The 16,468-nt window shown below is 37.8% G+C and overlaps 1 protein-coding gene across 9 annotated transcripts in view; it reads right to left on the bottom strand.

The window, feature by feature from the left end:
• SFMBT1 (Scm like with four mbt domains 1) overlaps positions 1-16,468 on the bottom strand; it is a 138,745-nt gene that overhangs the window by 79,299 nt on the left and 42,978 nt on the right. The window lies entirely within an intron of this gene.

Genomic DNA, 16,468 nt, shown 5'->3' with positions numbered 1-16,468 from the left:
CCCTCCTGGAAGCCTGTGCAGCCCGCCACTGCCAGGGTCCCATGATCCAGGGACAACTTCCCCGGGAGAACGCACGGTGTGCCTCAGGCTGGTGCAACGTCATGTTGGCCTCTGCCGCCGCAGGCTCGCCCCGCATCCGTACCCCTCCCTCCCCCCGGCCTGAGTGAGCCAGAGCCCCCGAAGCAGCTGCTCCTTTAACCCCGTCCTGTGTGAGCGAAGAAGAGATGCCCTCGGCCGACCTACACACAGAGGTGGGTCCAAATCCAAAGCTGAACCCCAGGAGCTGTGCGAACAAAGAAGAGAAAGGGAAATTTCTCCCAGCAGCCTCAGGAGCAGCGGATTAAATCTCCACAATCAACTTGATGTACCCTGTATCTGTGGAATACCTGAATAGACAACAAATCATCCCAAATTGAGGAGGTGGACTTTGGGAGCAATGATATATATATTTTTTTCCCTTTTTCTCTTTTTGTGATTATGTATGTGTATGCTTGTGTGTGTGATTTTATCTGCATAGTTTTGTTTTTGCCATTTGTCCTAGGGTTCTGTCTGTCCGTTTTTTGTTGTTTTTTTTTATTACTCAAAAAATTTTTTTTTTACTAATTATTTTTTGTTTTTTATTTTAATAACTTTTTTCTTTTCTTTTCTTCTATCATTTTCTTTCTTTCTTTCTTTCTCCCTTTTATTCTGAGCCGTGTGGATAACAGGCTCTTGGTGCTCCAGCCAGGCGTCAGGGCTGTGCCTCTGAGGTGGGAGAGCCAAGTTCAGGACATTGGTCCACCAGAGACCTCCCAGCTCCATGTAATATCAAACGGGGAAAATCTCCCAGAGATCTCCATCTCAACGCCAAGACCCAGCTCCACTCAACAACCAGCAAGCTACAGTGCTGGACACCCTATGCCAAACAACTAGCAAGACAGGAACACAACCCCACCCATTAGCAGAGAGGCTGCCTAAAATCATAATAAGGTCACAGACACCCCAAAACACCACCAGACGTGGACCTGCCCACCAGAAAGACAAGATCCAGCCTCATCCACCAGCACACAGGTACTAATCCCCTCCACCAGGAAGCCTACACAACCCACTGAACCAACCTTAGCCACTGGGGACAGACACCAAAAACAACGGAAACTACGAACCTGCAGCCTGTGAAAAGGAGACCGCAAACACAGTAAGTTAAGGAAAATGAGAAGACAGAGAAACACACAGCAGATGAAGGACCAAGGCAAACACCCACCAGACCTAACAAATGAAGAGGAAATAGGCAGTCTACCTGAAAAAGAATTCAAAATAATGATAGTAAAGATGATCCAAAATCTTGGAAATAGAATGGAGAAAATACCAAAAATGTTTAACAAGGACCTAGAAGAACTAAAGAGCAAACAAACAGAGATGGGGCTTCCCTGGTGGCACAGTGGTTAAGAATCCACCTGCCAATGCAGGGGATACGTCTTCGATCCCTGGTCCGGGAAGATCCCACATGCCGTGGAACAACTAAGCCCGTGTGCCACAACTACTGAGCCTGTGCTCTAGAACCTGTGAGCCACAACTACTGAAGCCCATGTGCCACAACTACTGAAGCCTGCACACCTAGAGCCTGTGCTCCGCAACAAGAGAAGCCACCACAACGAGAAGCCCGCACACCGCAATGAAGGGTAGCCCTGGCTTGCCGCAACTAGAGAAAGCCTGCACACAGCAACGAAGACCCAATGCAACCAAAGAAAAAAAGAGTAGCCCCCCCTTGCTGCAACTAGAGAAAACCCACGCGTGGCAACAAAGACCCAATGCAGCCAAAAATAAATTAATTAATAAAATAAATTAAAAACAAAAACAAAAACAAAACAAACAGAAAACAAACAGAGATGAACAACACAATAAATGAAATTAAAAATTCTCTAGAAGGGGTCAATAGCAGAATAACTGAGGCAGAAGAATGGATAAGTGATCTGGAAGATAAAATAGTGGAAATAACTACTGCAGAGCAGAATAAAGAAAAAAGAATGAAAAGAATTGAGAACAATCTCAGAGACCTCCGGGACAACATTAAATACACCAACATTAGAATTATAGGAGTCCCAGAAGAAGAAGAGAAAAAGAAAGGGACTGAGAAAATATTTGAAGAGATTATAGTTGAAAACTTCCCTAATATGGGAAAGGAAATAGCTAATCAAGTCCAGGAAGCAGAGAGAGTCCCATACAGGACAACTTCAAGGAGAAATATGCCAACACACATATTAATCAAACTATCAAAAATTAAATACAAAGAAAAAATATTAAAAGCAGCAAGGGAAAAACAACAAGTAACACATAAGGGAATCCCCATAAGGTTAACAGCTGATCTTTCAGCAGAAACTCTGCAAGCCAGAAGGGAGTGGCAGGATATACTTAAAGTGATGAAGGAGAAAAACCTACAGCCAAGATTACTCTACCCAGCAAGGATCTCATTCAGATTTGATGGAGAAATTAAAATCTTTACAGACAAGCAAAAGCTGAGAGAGTTCAGCACCACCAAACCAGCTTTACAACAAATGCTAAAGGAACTTTTCTACGCAAGAAACACAAGAGAAGGAAAACACCTGCAATAACAAACCCAAAACATTTAAGAAAATGGGAATAGGAACATACATATCGATAATTACCTTAAATGTAAATGGATTAAATGCTCCCACCAAAAGACACAGACTGGCTGAATGGATACAAAAACAAGACCCGTATATATGCTGTCTACAAGAGACCCACTTCAGACCTAGGGACACATACAGACTAAAAGTGAGGGGATGGAAAAAGATATTCCATGCAAATGGAAATCAAAAGAAAGCTGGAGTAGCAATTCTCATATCAGACAAAATAGACTTTAAAATAAAGACTATTACAAGAGACAAAGAAGGACACTACATAATGATCAAGGGATCAATCCAAGAAGAAGATATAATCATTGTAAATATTTATGCACCCAACATAGGAGCACCTCAATACATAAGGCAAATACTAACAGCCATAAAAGGGGATATCGACAGCAACACAATCATAGTAGGGGACTTTAACACCCCACTTTCACCAATGGACAGATCATCCAAAATGAAAATAAATAAGGAAACACAAGCTTTAAATGATACATTAAACAAGATGGACTTAATTGATATTTATAGGACATTCCATCCAAAAACAACAGAATACACATTCTTCTCAAGTGCTCATGGAACATTCTCCAGGATAGATCATATCTTGGGTCACAAAGCAAGCCTTGGTAAATTTAAGAAAATTGAAATCATATCAAGTACCTCTTCTGACCACAATGCTATGAGACCAGATATTAATTACAGGGAAAAATCTGTAAGAAATACAAACACATGGAGGCTAAACAACACACTACTTAATAACCAAGAGATCACTGAAGAAATCAAAGAGGAAATCAAAAAATACCTAGAAACAAATGACAATGAAAACCCAAAGACACAAAACCTATGGGATGCAGAAAAAGCAGTTCTAAGAGGGAAGTTTATAGCTACACAAGCCTACCTTAAGAAACAAGAAACATCTCAAATAAACAACCTAACCTTACACCTAAAGCAATTAGAGAAAGAAGAACAAAAAAACCCCAAAGTTAGCAGAAGGAAAGAAATCATAAAGATCAGATCAGAAATAAATGAGAAAGAAATGAAGGAAACAATAGCAAAGATCAATAATACTAAAAACTGGTTCTTTGAGAAGATAAACAAAATTGATAAACCATTAGCCAGACTTATCAAGAAAAAAAGGGAGAAGACTCAAATCAATAGAATTAGAAATGAAAAAGGAGAAGTAACAACTGACACTGCAGAAATACAAAGGATCACAAGAGATTACTACAAGCAACTATATGTCAATAAAATGGACAACCTGGAAGAAATGGACAAATTCTTAGAAATGCACAACCTTCTGAGACTGAACCAGGAAGAAATAGAAAATATGAACAGACCAGTCACAAGCACTGAAATTGAAACTGTGATTAAAAATCTTCCAACAAACAAAAGTCCAGGACCAGACTGCTTCACAGGCGAATTCTATCAAACATTTAGAGAAGAGCTAACACCTATCCTTCTCAAACTCTCAAACTCTTCCAAAATATAGCAGAGGGAGGAACACTCCCAAACTCATTCTACGAGGCCACCATCACTCTGATAGCAAAACCAGACAAAGATGTCACAAAGAGAGAAAACTAGAGGCCAATATCGCTGGTGAACACAGATGCAAAAATCCTCAACAAAGTACTAGCAAACAGAATCCAACAGCACATTAAAAGGATCATACACTATGATCGAGTGGGGTTTATCCCAGGAATGCAAGGATTCTTCAATAGAGGCAAATCAATCAACATGATACACCATATTAACAAATTGAAGGAGAAAAACCATATGAACATCTCAATAGATGCAGAAAAAGCTTTCAACAAAATTCAACACCCATTTATGATAAAAACCATCCAGAATGTAGGCATAGAGGGAACTTTCCTCAATATAATAAAGGCCATATATGAAAAACCCACAGCCAACATCGTCCTCAATGGTGAAAAACTGAAACCATTTCCACTAAGATCAGGAACAAGACAAGGCTGCTCACTCTCACCACTATTATTCAACACAGTTTTGGAAGTCTTAGCCACAGCAATCAGAGAAGAAAAAGAAATAAAAGGAATCCAAATCGGAAAAGAAGAAGTAAAACTGTCACTGTTTGCAAATGACATGATACTATATATAGAGAATCCTAAAGATTCTACCAGAAAACTACTAGAGCTAATCAATGAATTTGGTAAAGTAGCAGGATACAAAATTAATGCACAGAAATCGCTTGCATTCCTATACACTAATGATGAAAAATCTGACAGTGAAATTAAGAAAACACTCCCATTTACCATTGTAACAAAAAGAATAAAATATCTAGGAATAAACCTACCTAAGGAGACAAAAGACCTGTATGCAGAAAATTATAAGACACTGATGAAAGAAATTAAAGATGATACAAATAGATGGAGAGATATACCATGTTCTTGGATTGGAAGAATCAACATTGTGAAAATGACTCTACTACCCAAAGCAATCTACAGATTCAATGCAATCCCTATCAAATTACCACTGGCATTTTTCACAGAACTAGAACAAAAAACATCACAATTTGTATGGAAACACAAAAGACCCCAAATAGCCAAAGCAATCTTGAGAAACAAAAACGGAACTGGAGGAATCAGGCTCCCTGACTTCAGACTATACTACAAAGCTACAGTAATCAAGACAATATGGTACTGGCACAAAAACAGATATACAGATCAATGGAACAGGATAGAAAGCCCAGAGATAAACTCACACACATATGGTCACCTTATCTTTGATAAAGGAGGCAAGAATATACAGTGGAGAAAAGACAGCCTCTTCAATAAGTGGTGCTGGGAAAACTGGACAGCTACATGTAAAAGAATGAAATTAGAACACTCCCTAACACCATACACAAAAATAAACTCAAAATGGATTAAAGACCTAAATGTAAGGCCAGACACTATCAAACTCTTAGAGGAAAACATAGGCAGAACACTCTTTGACATAAATCACAGCAAGATCCTTTTTGACCACGTCCTAGAGAAATGGAAATAAAAACAAAAATAAGCAAATGGGACCTAATGAAACTCAAAAGCTTTTGCACAGCAAAGGAAACCATAAACAAGACGAAAAGACAACCCTCAGAATGGGAGAAAGTATTTGCAAATGAAGCAACTGACAAAGGATTAATCTCCAAAACATACAAGCAACTCATGCAGCTCAATATCAAAAAAACAAACAACCCAATCCAAAAATGGGCAGAAGACCTAAATAGACATTTCTCCAAAGAAGATATACAGATTGCCAACAAACATATGAAAGAATGCTCAACATCATTAATCATTAGAGAAATGCAAATCAAAACTACAATGAGATATCATCTCACATCGGTCAAAATGGGCATCATCAAAAAGTCTACAAACAATAAATGCTGAGAGGGTGTGGAGAAAAGGGAACCCTCTTGCACTGTTGGTGGGAATGTAAAATGATACAGCCACTATGGAGAACAGTATGGAGGTTCCTTAAAAAACTAAAAATAGAACTACCATATGACCCAGCAATCCCACTACTGGACATATACCCTTAGAAAACCATAATTCAAAAAGAGTCATGTACCAAAATGTTCATTGCAGCTCTATTTACAATAACCAGGACATGGAAGCAACCTAAGTGTCCATCAACAGATGAATGGATAAAGAAGATGTGGTACATATATACAATGGAATATTACTCTGCCATAAAAAAACAAAATTGAGTTATTTGTAGTGAGGTGGATGGACCTAGAGTCTGTCATACAGAGTGAAGTAAGTCAGAAAGAGAAAAACAAATACCGTATGCTAACACATATATATGGAATCTAAGAAAAAAATTAAAAAGGTCATGAAGAACCTAGGGGCAAGACGGGAATAAAGACACAGACCTACTAGAGAATGGACTTGAGGATATGGGGAGGGGGAAGGGTAAGCTGTGACAAAGTGAGAGAGTGGCATGGACAAATATACACTACCAAACGTAAAATAGATAGCTAGTGGGAAGCAGCTGCATAGCACAGGGAGATCAGCTCAGTGCTTTGTGACCACCTAGAGGGGTGGGATAGGGAGGTTGGGGGGGAGGAAGATGCAAGAGGGAAGAGATATGGGAACATATGTGTATGTATAACTGATTGACTTTGTTATAAAGCAGAAACTAACACACCATTGTAAAGCAATTTTACTCCAATAAAGATGTTATAAAAAAAAAAAAGATTTTTTGTTCCAGTTCTGTAAAAAATGTCATTGGTAGTTTGATAGGGATTGCATTGAATCTGTACATTGCTTTGGGCAGTATAGTCATTTTCAACATGTTGATTCTTCCAATCCAAGAACACAGTATATCTCTCCATCTGTTTGTATCATCTTTAAATTCTTTCATCGTGTCTTATAGTTTTCTGAGTACAGGTCTTTTACCTCCTTAGGTAGGCTTATTCCTAGGTACTTTATTCTTTTTGTTGCAATGGTGAATGGGGTTGTTTCCTTAATTTCTCTTTCTGATCTTTTGTTCTTAGTGTATAGGAATGCAAGAGATTTCTATGCATTAATTTGTTTCCTGCAACTTTACCAAATTCATTGATTAGCTCTGGTAGTTTTCTGGTGGTGTCTTTAGGATTATCAAGTATAGTATCATGTCATCTGTGAACAGTGACAGTTTTACTTTTTCTTTTCCAATGTGTATTCTTTTTATTTCTTTTTCTTCTCTGATTGCCATGGTTAGGACCTCCAAACCTATGTTGAATAATAGTGGTGAGAGTGGACATTCTTGTCTTGTTCCTGATCTTAGAGGAAATGCTTTCAGTTTTTCACCATTGAGAATGATGTTTCCTGTGGGTTTGTCGTATATGGCCTTTATTATGTTGAGGTAGGTTCCCTCTATGCCCACTTTCTGGACAGTTTTTATCATAAATGGGTGTTGAATTTTGTCAAAAGCTTTTTCTGCATCTATTCAGATGATGATATGATTTTTACTCTTCAGTTTGTTAATATGGTGTATCACATTGAGCGATTTGCGTATATTGATGAATCCTTGTATCCTTGCGATAAATCCCACTTGATCATGGTATATGATCCTTTTAATGTGTTGTTGGGTTCTGTTTGTTAGTATTGTGTTGAGGATTTCTGCATCTATATTCATCAGTGATAATGGTCTCTAATTTTCTTTTTTTGTAGTATCTTTGTCTGGTTTTGGTATCAGGGTGATGGTGGCCTCATAGAATGAGTTTGGAAGTGTTCCTTCCTCTGCAATTTTTTGGAAGAGTTTGAGAAGGATGGGTGTTAGCTCTTCTCTAAATGTTTGATAGAATTCACCTGTGAAGCCGTCTGGTCCTGGACTTTTGTTTGTTGGAAGATTTTTAATCACAGTTTGAATTTCATTACTTGTGACTGGTCTGTTCATATTTTCTATTTCTTCCTGGTTCAGTCTTGGAAGGGTATACCTTTCTAAGAATTTGTCCATTTCTTCCAGGTTGTCCATTTTATTCGCATATAGTTGCTTGTAATAGTCTCTTATGATGTTTTGTATTTCTGCAGTGTCCGTTGTAACTCCTCCCTTTTCATTTCTAATTTTATTGATTTGAGTCCTCTCCCTCTTTTTCTTGATGAATCTGAAAAGCCGACTATTCTCTTGAAGAGAATGAAAAATCAACTGATGCTGAATAATGAGTATAACTAAATTTGTTCTACCCGAAGTTCAGCACAGTAAGTATCTTGAAAAAGATCACTCGGTAAAGCCAATACAGGTGCCTAGAAGAGAACTCTTCTTTGACTTTGTGCCTTTGTCTTCATCAGTTGGGCAAATGTTTCTCTAAATAGTGAACAACAAAATTCACATGCCGGGGAATGGCAGATAGTGAAATAATGGACCAGACTAACTATAAAAATGAGACCCAGCTTAAATCCCCCGGCCACCACTTACTAGCTCAGTTTCCTTATCTGTTAAATAGGGAATATGGTAAAGAGCTGTTGTGAAGAGTAAATGATAATTTACACTTACTGCAGATACCTAATAAATCCTATCCATCAGAATATTAGAGATATGTTTAAACCCTCATGTTTCCATACAACCATGTCTTCCCAGCTAAGGAAGTTACTGGGATCATAAATTTTAGAGGCTACTGAACCTACATTACAACTTTCAAAAGTTCAGGAAGTTTAATAAAATATTTTAAGTGGTAAATTTAGGTCTCTAAAAGGGAGGAAATCAAGGTATATGAATGATCAACACCATATCAAAAGTAACTGGACAGTTCTGGTAAGGAAGCATGTGGCCTCAAAAGCCAGACTGCTAAGGCTTGACAGGCGCACAGCCTGCTTGCTGTGTGGCCTTGGGCAAGTTACAGAATCAATTTATGCCTCAGTAGGCTCTTCTGTAAAATGGAGATGTTAACAATAGTACCTATCCCATACATCTACTTTGATTATTCAATTAATTAATGCACGTAAAAGTTTACAGCACACTAAGCCCTCAAAGAATATTAGCTATTATTTCTTTAACAAGCCTCTTATTAGAATGAAAATACCTTTTGTTTCTAAAATGATTCCCAGACCATACGTAGTTGAAACACCCTCTTTATTTCTTTATTTTTCTTACCAAATATCCTCCTAACTCCTCCTAGCAAAATTATACAGCACACATTTTTTTTAAAAATTAAAGTACATTTCTTTATTAATTCTTCTTTGGTGTAATGAAATGACATTGAGTTAGTTCAGAAAACAGTCAAAAGGCTAAAAAAAGAATCAGTGATAAACAGCCATCACCAAAAACCTTAAAATCAGTAGGAAAGCACAAAAACAAAGCCTTTGCCCCAAGGGAGTAAAGAGGCTTCTGTTTACCCCAGAGGCCTCAACAAGAGAACCAAGGGCAAGTAGCAGTGATTGATGTCTTCAGACCTCTGGGAGGCTTGACTTTTATCCAATCATTCACCAAACTTGAACTCCCACTCTTTCTCCTCAAAGCTTTCAACGGAGGGCGTGATTATAAAGCAGGATGCTTTCGGGAGTTTGCTGCTTTGTTTTGTTACATTAAGCGCACAGGTATTTTTAAATAGCTTTATGTCAGACTTCACAGACTCCTGGACTATAATCACGTGTGCAGTACGATTAATTCATTGGAATTTTTTAAAAGAATTTAAGGCCCTAAAAGATTATCAGCTATAAATGCCAAGTAACTTTGGATAGGCTATAACCACTCAAAATCACTATATGTATCCATACTGCATGATCAGACAAAACCAGTCCCTCAACCCCTCCCAACTCCAGGGCAATGCTGCTGCCCCCTGAGGCAACCCTGGAAAATAGCATGATGGCGACTGTCTATTGCAAAACACTGGGCCATTACGTTGTGGTCCGCAAACCTAAGAAGCATGCTGAACATTTAATAAAAATGATACAAGGAACAAGTGTAAGTTATTTAGAAAAAGCATAAATTATTCAGAAAACAAAATAACTCTTCAGTAGCTTTTAAAGTAAGTGCTTCCGGGACTTCCCTGGTGGCGCAGTGGTTAAGAATCCACCTGCCAACGCAGGGGACACGGGTTGGAGCCCTGATCTGGGAAGATCCCACATGCTGTGGAGCAACTAAGCCTGTGCGCCACAACTACTGAGCCTGCGCTCTAGAGCCCACGAGCCACAACTACAGAGCCTGCACTCTAGAGCCTGCGAGCCACTACTGAAGCCCATGCACCTAGAGCCCATGCTCTGCAACAAAGAGAAGCCACCGCAATGAGAAGCCTGTGTACCGCAAAGAAGAGTAGCCCCCACTCGCCGCAACTAGAGAAAGCCCGCACGCAGCAATGAAGACCCGACACAGCCAAAAATAAATAAATAAATAAAATAAAATAAAATAAGTGCTTCCAAAAAAGGAGTAAACCTCTGGTCACTACTGGAGATATGCTGCAAATGTGTTAGACCTATAAAATAATTCAGTGCAAAGTATTAAATAGGCATGAGAAAAACAAAGTCTGTATTATGCTAACTAATTAGGAATCCAATTAAATTCATATGCAAGGGACTTTCCTGGTGGCACAGTGGTTAAGAATCTGCCTACCAATGCAGGGGACATGGGTTCGATCCCTGGTCCAGGAAGATTCCACATGCCACGGAGCAACTAAGCCCATACGTCACAACTACTGACCCTGCACTCTAGAGCCCGTGAGCCACAACTACTGAGCCCATGAGCCGCAACCACTGAAGCCCACGTGCTCTAGGGCCCATGCTCTGCAACAAGAGAAGCCACCACAATAAGAAGCCTGCACACCGCAATGAAGAGTAGCCCCTGCTCGCCACAACTAGAGAAAAGCCTACGTGCAGCAATGAAGACCCAACGCAGCCATGAATGAATGAATGAATAAATAAATAGATAAATAGATAGATAAATAAATAAATAAATTCATATGCAAGATGTAAAACCAAAACCCTAACTTAGTTGCAGCTTGTTATTTGCTTTTGTCGATTTCAATACCCACATATATTAATATATACAGTGAACATCCTCTAAAAACTAGAAGTGCCTATGCTAAATATAGAGAGATTTTTGGTTAAATCTCCATACTTTCTAAACAAAAACAATGCCTCCTACCCCACTTTTCTATTCTTTCCCTAAAAATGATGTTATTTTTCCTGCCATTAAATTATTATTTAAGTAAACTTAAATACGGTACTACAAAGGTTACCAGTTTTCTAAGATTAGCACTTACCAATTCCACTTTTTAGCGTGTAGTACAAAACTATCTACATAATATTCAATCCGTAACAACACTGACTATGCTGCGCTAATTTTCATATTTTATAAGAAAAAATAGTTTTTACAAAATATAAAACTTCTTTCAGTTTGAACCAGAGATAGGTGCCTGAAGTCATCAAAACAAGCTGAAAAGAAATCAAAACTTTGCTATCTGCAAGTTAACAGAAGGTAGGCGTGAAGTAAATAACTGGTGGTTAATGTCTCTTTCAGAGGGAAAAAATTTCTAGCACCATCTATGAAAACTGTTCTGACTTACATTCCAAAGGCTGGTTGTTTTTTAGGATGAGGGGTGGGAGGGAGACATGGTTATTACTTTAATTGTATTTAAACTGTTCAGAAAATAAATGAATGAACTAGTTGGTCAAAACACAGCCACTCACTCAGGAAAAACATCATCATAAAGATAATAACAACTCAAAGTACACCCTATAAATCATTAACATGTTTTCTTCAGTATTTTCTTATAGGATATGAGATTATAAATACAGTATTATTTTCTATTAAAATAGAAAAGAGAACTCAACTCAGTTGTTTAAACTCACATTCAATTCCTCCAAAATGATAATTTGAAGATTATCCCAGGCTTAGATATATCAAGTTGGAATTTCATGCCCACCAGTCAAATGACAGACAAATAGGACACTCAGTCAGTCCTTGCTGACTTGGAAACCAAAATCCAATGCTGGAAGAGGCTTAATGTCAAATCTAACTACCAAAAAGTCATAAGCTTACTTCAAATTCCTCTCAAAGCAATCTTTTAAGAAAAAAAATCAATAAGCTTTTCAAACACCAGAGTACTGCTCTTGCTTGAATCTTTAACAAAATGTCAAACAAATTCAGACTGCCAGTTAGACTTCAAAGAGCCACCTTAATGAAAAAGTCTTGTCAAGAAAGGGAGGGAGGGAAAGTTTCTCCCATTTTAACAAATCCTCTAATGAGAGCTAAACATCATGGAATTTTGGCCTTGGGAATTTAGACATCAGCACACCTTGTAAAACATGTGAATAAACCCAATAAATAAAAATTACTACTGTGGGGTTACCCGGTCAACCTTGCAATTTTGGAGGGATACTGATGGAGTGGGGTGAAGTATGAAGAGAATAAAATACTTTTTCCACCTTACTCAAATGAGTAATGATGTTCAACATATAAACCTTTTTCCCTTTACTCGTTTTTTTCCCCAAACAATTAAATACTTTATGCTCACATCACTGTCTCATTTTCAAACATTTGCTTAGTGCCATCAGGAACTATACCTAACACTACATGTTTACAATACATTAAGTCAACCGCCTGGATGATTGTTTTTAAATCTTTCTTTGTCTCACTAAATAACTGATATTGGTGAATCTGAAAGTTAGAAAAAACTTCAATAGGTCACATCTAGTCCAATGACCCTCATAGTTTTGTGATTATACACCATTCTCATCCCCCAATATTTCCACAACTAACATCTCTCCGTTAACCTATGGTGCTTCTCTAACAAGTCTCTCCCCGCCCATCCCTGAGTACGTTGTCCATTCTGTGTTCCAACACCATCAATGATACAGTACAGAAAACTCCCATGATTACCTTCTGTGACAATCTGTTCTACTTCTGAGCAGCTGCACCACACAGTCTGTCTTTGAACTGCCCCCAACTTCCAATGGCTTCTACCCATAGCCATTGCCCATTCAGAATGAGTTTGCACCTTCACGCATACAAGAGCCCTTCACATAGCTGAAAGAACAGTTCTCCCTAAGACAGGTCCTGAGCTCCCTCACCATCCTAGTCTTCCTCTGAAACACATTTCAGTGTCTGTATCCCAACAGAATACAAAAGAATAAAATAAAACCTTAAAATGATGTTGATTTCACTTTACACAGTCCACTACTTATGTGACCAGGCAAAATATTTCAAAACTAAGTTTGCTCAGTTAATTAGACTTCGATACTGAGATCTTGGTAATCAGTCTTGATGGACTAAAGAACTGTTCCTTTCTCATTATGTTTCTTTAAATTTAACCAATCATAGAACTAAATAGACCTTTATTCCAAAGACATACAGATGGCCAACAGATACATGAAAAGATGCTCAACGTCACTAATCAGCACAAAAATGAAAATCAAAACCACAATGAGATATCACCTCACACCTGCTGGGGTGGCTATTATCAAAAAGATAAGAGATAACAAGTGCTGGTGAGAATGTGGAAAAAAGGGAATCCTTGTGCACTGTTGATGAAAATGTAAATTGTGCAGCCACTACAGAAAACAGCATGAATAGTCCTCAAAAAACTAAAAATAGAACTATCATACAATCCAGCAATTCCACTTCTGGGTATTATCCAAAGGAAACAAAGTCACTAAATCTAGGCTGATCAATTAGTATAGAAACTTTCCCCACCCCTGGCCCCATCCATTCACTTAGTTCTGACCACTCTAAGCATCTGCTACATACAGCTCCAATTAAGAGGTACATCTACTTACAAAACACTACAGAGTTACTGTGACATTAGATTAGTATTTAAAACAGACACACTGACAGCCAAAAAAAAGAAAAAGAAATCATCCCATTTAGGGAGAATTCTGAAAACAGGGTTAATAACTAAGGTATAAAAAATGAAAAAAAAAAAAAGTAAAAACTCAGTAGAATGTATGTCAACTTTATAACTTTTCTTATTTACACTTAAGATCAAGAAAAGAACAGAAAACCTTTTCATAACAATAAAGCAGCATAAGAGACAGCAGCAGCATCATAAATCAGAGCTGTAAAAACAGAAAAGCAAGCAATTACTATATATTCAGTATAAAATACTATGCTGGGAAAAGATAAGGTCAAGCTTGCAATGTGCTCTTATAAAGCAATAATTCAGGATACATACAGTCTTTGCCTACAAAGAAGCCAAGGAGAACACTTTACAGAGTTTCCAACAGAAGGATTTGTTCATAAGCCATTAATGCAGAGACAGAGGAAGAAAAAAAAAAAAAAAACTCAACTTGCTAATTAGTTGAAACTCTTTGTCTGCCAAGTCATCTGGGAAATGGTGCATTAGGAAAAATAACCCAAACGACTTGTTAATAACAAGAGTCACTGCATTTGTAACTAAAGAGATCATACACAACTATACCACTGGATAATGAAATAGAAGATAAGGAGTTCGTTTAGTGAAAGTAATCCAGCTAACACATGATGAAGGAATGACAGAATCTCTGATACAATTAATGGATCTGAGTGTTGACCATCAACAAACAGTTTACACCAATCACAAAACAAAAAACAAGCTGAAAGGTTACTTGCCTAATGATGGAAGAACAGAACACCAACTATGAAACAATCTTGCAAACAAACAAAAATCAAACCTGAATCAGATTGAGCTTCTAGATCCAATAGAGAAGTCAGAGGAACATGGTAAACATCGACCTCGACTTTTACCTCACACCATACATAAAAACTCAAAAGGAATCATTAAGCTAAATACAAGAGCTAAAATTTCAAAACATGTAAGAAAACAAGGAGAAAATGTTTTTGACCTAGGTTGGCAAAGATTTTTTAGATATGACCCCCAAAAAAGCACAAACAACAAAAGAAAAAAATCAATAAATTGCGACTGTATCAAAGTTTAAAAGTGTTTTCTCTTCAAAGATTCCATTAAGAAAAAGAAAAGCCACGGGCTTCCCTGGTGGCGCAGTGTTTAAGAATCCACCTGCCAATGCAGGGGACGTGGGTTCGAGCCCTGGTCTGGGAAGATCCCACATGCCACAGAGCAACTAAGCCTGTGAGCCACAACTACTGAGCCTGCACCCTAGAGCCTGCAAGCGACAACTACTGAACCCGTGTGCCACAACTACTGAAGCCCGCAAGCCTAGAGCCTGTACTCTGCAACAAGAGAAGCCACCACACTGAGAAACCCGCACACCGCAATGAAGAGTAGCCCCTGCTGCAACTAGAGAAAGCCCTCGCGCAACAATGAAGACCCAACACAGCCAAAAATAAATAAAATAAATAAATTAAAAAAAAAAAAAAAGAAAAGCCACAAACTGGGGGAAAAATAATTGCAAAATATATGTCTAATAAAGGATGTGTATATAAAAATTCTTACAATTCAATAAACAATCCAATTTTTTTAAATAGGCAAAAGATGTAAAGAGACTCTTCAACAAAGATATATGAATGGTAAATGAGCACATGAAAAGATGCTTGACTTCATTAGTCATTAGGGAAATGCTAATTAAAACCTCAACGAAATATCATTACACACCAATGAAGATGATTAAAGTGAAAGACTAACAATACCAAGCGTTAAGAAGGATATGGAGAAACCGCAGCTCTCACACAATACTGGAATGAATGTAAAAGAATGTAAAATGGTACAGCCACTTTGAAAACAGTCTGGCGGTTTCTTAAAAATTTAGACCCAGCAATTCCACTCTTGGGCATCTACCAAAGAGAAATGAAAATATATCCATACAAAGACATTTACACAAGTGTTCACTGCTATGAACTGGAAACCACCCAAATGTCCATCAGGTAGTGAATGGATAAACAAAATATGGTGTATCTATAAAATGGAATACTTCTCAGCAAAATACAAAGGAACAAACTACCAAAACGTGCAATGATAGGGATGGATCTCAGAAACAACACACTGAATGAAATATGCCAGGCACAAAAGACTACATACTGAATGATTCTATTCACATGAAATGTGTGGAAGAGGCAAAACTGTAGAAAAAAAAGCAGATCAGTGGTTGCCTGGGGCCAGGAAGAGGCAGGATTATCAGTAAATGGTCAAAAGATCATTTTGGGGGTGATGGAAGTGTTCTAAAACTAAATTTCGATGATGGTTGTACAACTGTATAATCTTACTAAAACTTATGAAGCTGTTCACTTAAGGTATAAAATATGCCTCAATAAAACAATTTTTTAAAAAAAGACAGAGAATTAAGAGACCAAATGCAATGCAATGGCCTTTTGGTCCTGTAAACAATATTTTAAAATTTATTTATTGTGGTAAAATATGCATAACATAAAATTTACCATTTTAATCACTGTTAAGTGTATAGTTCTGTGGCATCAAGTACATTCACATTGTTGCGCAACACATTTTTAAAAAGTAACAGCATGTGCGGGAATTCCCTGGT

This window comes from Balaenoptera borealis (genome assembly GCF_965194805.1).
Source record: "Balaenoptera borealis genome assembly, chromosome: 12".
NCBI classification, from domain to species: domain Eukaryota; kingdom Metazoa; phylum Chordata; class Mammalia; order Artiodactyla; family Balaenopteridae; genus Balaenoptera; species Balaenoptera borealis.
Note: the sequence above shows the minus strand (reverse complement) of the source record. Positions and strands in the feature narration are given on the sequence as shown.